Consider the following 5,335-nt stretch of genomic DNA (forward strand, 5'->3'; position numbering starts at 1 on the left):
TGGCTCATTACATACCTCTAAATGTCTATAATAATAAACTCTTCTTCCTTATTAATCAGAAAATATTTAGGAAATATCAGAAAGGGAGACAGAACATGAGAGACTCCTAACTCTGGGAAACGAACTAGGGGTGGTGGAAGGGGAGGAGGGCGGGGGGTGGGGGTGACTGGGTGACGGGCACTGAAGGGGGCACTTGATGGGATGAGCACGGGGTGTTGTTCTGTATGTTGGCAAATTGAACACCAATAAAAAATAAATTTATTATTTAAAAAAAAGAAAATATTTACCTCCGTTTCATATATTTATGTCCACTTCCACTAAATGTATACGGGCATACCCCATTGCTTCTTTGCTTGCTTGTGCAAAAGATTCACCAGGGCCTATGCCAATGCCTTTGGAATAGCTATAGGGTTGATGAATATTTTCAGGTTGATGATGCGTGAAAGAAATTTTGTATTCTACGTGCAAACATCGTCTTCATAGACTCACAAACAGAAGCCTATGACTTGCAAAGCTGATACCCTAAAATTGTGATCTGTCATTGATATTCTTTAACATTCAAGCCAAACCAGAATGTTGCAGAAATTGTCAATGGCTTCTAGTTGAAGATGAATGTATGTTTTTTAATCATGAGGAAAAAAAAAAATAAAGCACTAAGATAATTCAATCAACGTGTGCATTGTTTTAAATCTGGCTCCAAAACTAGAAACTCACATCTGCCATTACTGAATTCCCAGAGAAGCATTTGTTGACTCCTAGAAAAAGTCGTTCTTTTTATGCTTCTATGTCATCTAAATATACACCCAAACATCTATTTCCCTCTCTGTTCAAATGTATATATTCAAACAAAAAAAAGTTTTGGGCTTTTCAAAAGCATACTACAGACGTGAATGAATATTGACACGCATGACTACAGAGGAGCACCATCTATGCCGAGAAACAGGAGTGGGTGAGGAAATGCATTGCAAATTAAAAATCCGCGTATAAATACAAAATCCTTTAAGTGGAGATGCCTTTCTTAGCAAGGACATTGTGGGCTTGAGACCAAGCCTCGGCACCGCGCTTAACTATGTAAACTTGGACAGATTGTCTCCTGTCATTGCGTTTCATTGTGGTTGCACATCAAATGGGAAAACTGGGTTGTATCTCCTTTGTTCTCTTGAATTAAAGCACAAAACAACCCCCAGAGGATGCTCCTGAGTACAGACTAGATTTAGAACAGATGTTCATCACATCTTGAGAGCTCTCACGCCACAGTGAGGAACACGGCGTGACGGCCAAGGAGGTTACTTTGGGCTTCTATCAATCATCTCGTGGGTCTGTGGCGAAATTAAAAGGCTAAAAGGTGGCTGCAGAGCAGTGCTTCTAGGGGACGCCAGTTCCTGCCCTAAGATGCCAAAACAGCGCGTGCTCAGGAGGCATCAGTTCCCCGATCACACAGATGCTTGGCCCACAATAGCCCGGGATCCAGATGTTCAACCACAGTAGAACAATCCAAACGTAGAGGGACCATATAGAAGAGGCTTTACCACATTGTTTTTCCTACCTTGTGACAGCTTTCATTTTTCTTTCTCTTATAATTCTCAGGACTGAATGTCTTCATGTTTTCATTCTGCAATGGACCATTTTAGGCTCATATTTTCTACCGAACCATGAATAATATTGCAATAGAGGTTTGTAATTATAGTACTCGTGTTAAGGAAAGTCATAGTTTAAGGGGGAGAAACAAAGTTTGAATGTCTTTGGCTTTAAAAAATGATTTTCAGTAACAATTTTAATATAGCATTTTGAAAGAAATTAAATTTGATTAAAGTTGAAGTCAATAGTATTTACCTGTGAGAACAGAGATTATCTATGAATTGATTAATCATGTAACCTGGTTACACGGCTTAGCCCAGAATTCACTAGGTACTATTCCAAAAGTGCTTTGAGGCCAGTCCCCACCAGGTAACAAATTGCAGAAGCTCATCCTAGTGAATACATTCCCTAAAACTGCTGCTTCATTACCATTTCCTGTTCACACTGATGATTTTCATCCAGTACTAAGAACATCGCAATTTTTTGGTTATCAAATCTTAGGCTACTGATGTATCTCAGGAAAGATGCATACATTATGTACAAAGGATCACATCTTCAACATACTCCCCTCCCTGCTTTCTCTTCTGCCTGACTTTCTTTTCTTTTCTTTTTCTTTTTTTTTTTTTTTTTTTGGTGGAAGTTTGAACATGAGGTAAGAGCCTGCTGATAAATTAATGGCTGCAGCTGGTTTTATAGCCCAAATTTTCCAGTGGTGCAAATAGAGTAGAATATAGATCTGTGATAATGTAATTAGAGCTTGCCACTGTAGTATATTGGAAATGTTGAATCAGGGACTTAGGAAACTGAGATTGCAGTTCTGTTTTATTATTAAAATATATATATAAAATAAAGATGCTTAATTTATCTGGTTGAGTTTTAATTTCTTTATTTGTCAATAAGGGGTTGAAAGAGGTGGTCTCTAATGTGCCTTCTGCTAATTAACCCGTTATAAGTCATGTCTGCCCTAGCATAAACAGGAAGTGCCTGTATTTGCTTTGTTAACTAATATTTCAAATATACACTTTCCTTTTCACACTCATGATGTATAGTGTTTCCTTCATTAGATCTGAAACCAATGTATGAACTGTTCAAAAGTTTTAAGAGGAGATAACTAATGATAAGCATCCTCAAAACAGTAACTCTCTAAAAAGTAATATATAGTCAGAGCACAGAGCCTAACATATTGGAACTCTACAAATGCAGAAAATACAAATCAGCTGAATATCAGCTGTGAATTTAACATTTTATGTGCTTTAATGAAGGCTGATAAATATTACTCTATATGAGGCTACTATGCATAAACAATTTTTAAAAAATTAGATGACAAAATATTTTTAAATAAATTATAAAGTACTTTAAATTATAAAGAATATATCTGTTTAAGTTTAGAATAGTTCACTAAACAACCAATAAAGCATCAGTTTTTATTTTAAAAATATTTTTTATTTAAAAAATGACTTCATTTTTCATTTGTTAAAGCAGAGGAAAATAGGGGCAAAAGATGTCTACCATAAAGGCAAAGAGACTAGGAAAGAGTCAAATGACAAAAATCAGTTAACTCTGATATGGCCTTGCATAAGGGAAATTGATGTTTTCAAACACTCAAATATTAATTCACTGAGTTACTGAGTTTTAGAGCATCACTGAATGTCATTGCCCTTTGAAATGTCAATTTACCAATATTCACAGTTCATTAGCTGGATTAATCCTTAATCTTTGGAGACCTTCTCTTTAAAAGGCACAATTCAACAAAGAAAAATTAACGTTCTGGAGAGAGAGCCACCATGAAACTTCAACTATTATGGACCAAAATACATAAAAACATATGAGATTATACACACACACACACACACAGACACGCATGTGCACACACACAATCTCATAAACAAAGTCGACTGAAAAGATAAATGAAAATATTTATAGAAGTTATCTTTGGATAGGAGATTACGGGTAACTTTCAAAAAGATATTTTAAGACTTTCTAAAATTGTGAATTATTTTTGAAAAATAATTAACCAATTAACTAACATATAATATATGTAGAAGTCATTTGAGTATGTGAACTCTGTTTCTTCAGTAAATGGATTCTACCACTTGGACCAGTAAATATAACTTCGCTTCATATTAGAATCACCCTGGGAGCTTAAAAAAAAAAATCCCATTATTCAGGCTGTACTCTATGCCAATAAAATTAGAAGCTCTGAGAATCAGACGTAGACATCAGTGGTTTTATTTGTTTTTTTGTTTTTTTTTAACACTTCATGAATCATCCTTGTGCAAGGGGCATGCTAGTCTTCTCTGTATTATTCCAATTTTAGTATATATGCTGCTGAAGTGCGCACAAGACATCAATATTTTTAACGCAACCCCCACCCAGGGGATTCCATTGTTCAGTGAAATCTGAGAACCAGTGATACAGAACATAGATATATGTTATATATAATAAATTCAAGGACTTTACATTGTGGAAAAATGACAAAGATGCAATTGTCCAATAATAAGTGTTCAGTGATGGCATTCTTAAACTCCTTCTCTGTCCTTGTCTTGGCAGACTTCTCAACAGATTGTCCTTCCTTGATTCATGCCCATTTCCACACCAGTTCACAAAGGCTTCTGTTGATTCTGTGAATGCCTGATATTCTTCTTATAAATTCCTTTGTGACATAAGATACTCAGTTGTTCGAAGCCTGTACCCCTAAATATATTCTTAAAGCATTATTAATGTAGTAAATAATTTGAACTAGGTAAAAAGAGAAAATAAAGCTATATATATGTAAAATTAAGTTGTATATTTTTAAAGAAAAAATCGGACTAATACTTTATAGTAGGTATAGCAATGCTTTATAGACTATAGTCCATAATAGCTAGTAAGATATACTAATTATCATGTATATGACAGTATATTTTATGATTTTTTTTCTCACAGATGTTCTTACCAATATAATTAGGTAACTACTGTAACTGCATCCATGTCACAAATGAACAAATACTATTTAATCAGATGAAAGGTTTGAAGCCAAGTGGTTTGATTCAGCCTATTGTCTTAACCACAATGCTATAATGTTTATTAGTGGATTTTGGCTCTTATGATGGTAAAAAGAATGCAAGAGTAAGATAGAAGTAACTTGAAAGTGATTACAAAGTGAAAGAGTCTTGGGCCACACAGGTTTTCGTAAATGTATATTCCCTTGACCTGGTTTTGGTATATTACCTCAATCATGTTGTCTTGTTTAATTGTTAATAAAACGCCCTAAGGTTCATTAAGTTGAATCTATTACCCATGACTAGAAGAATAAGGAGAAACATGAACCTCTGTATATGTGGGAAAAGAATATTACTCATTTTTGCCTGATTAATAGGTTAATCATCCCATCATGCAACCATGGAATGAAATTCATGTCATATGAATGGTGGGATGATATAAATATCTTAAAATTGTGATGTGCTTTGATGCACCTTTGCATCCCTCATGACACCTAAATATTAAAGAATTTATTTCAGTTTTTAAAAAGTTACTGATATTACTAAGTCATTACTAAGTCATTACTAAGTCAAAAACACAAAGTTTTTCTATGTGTTTGTTATCTCAAGATATATTTAATAAAAATCAGCTACATTTAGAAGATGGAGCACAAAACCAAAAGGAGGGATCCTTTCCCTAAAGAATTTTCTCCAAAATGAGGGTCCAAATATTGAAAAAAAAAAGATATAGTATTATCCTATTTCAGGTAATTATTAAGTGAAATAATAAGTAACAC

The 5,335-nt window shown here is 34.4% G+C and overlaps 1 non-coding gene across 1 annotated transcript; it reads right to left on the reverse strand.

Moving 5' to 3' along the window:
- Positions 1-3,811: 3,811 nt before the first annotated feature.
- Positions 3,812-3,919, reverse strand: LOC112668004 (U6 spliceosomal RNA). Its single transcript, XR_003141385.3, has one exon. It is a non-coding gene; the product is annotated as a U6 spliceosomal RNA (small nuclear RNA).
- Positions 3,920-5,335: the final 1,416 nt, after the last annotated feature.

Source organism: Canis lupus, chromosome 21 (assembly GCF_003254725.2).
Source record: "Canis lupus dingo isolate Sandy chromosome 21, ASM325472v2, whole genome shotgun sequence".
NCBI lineage: Eukaryota > Metazoa > Chordata > Mammalia > Carnivora > Canidae > Canis > Canis lupus.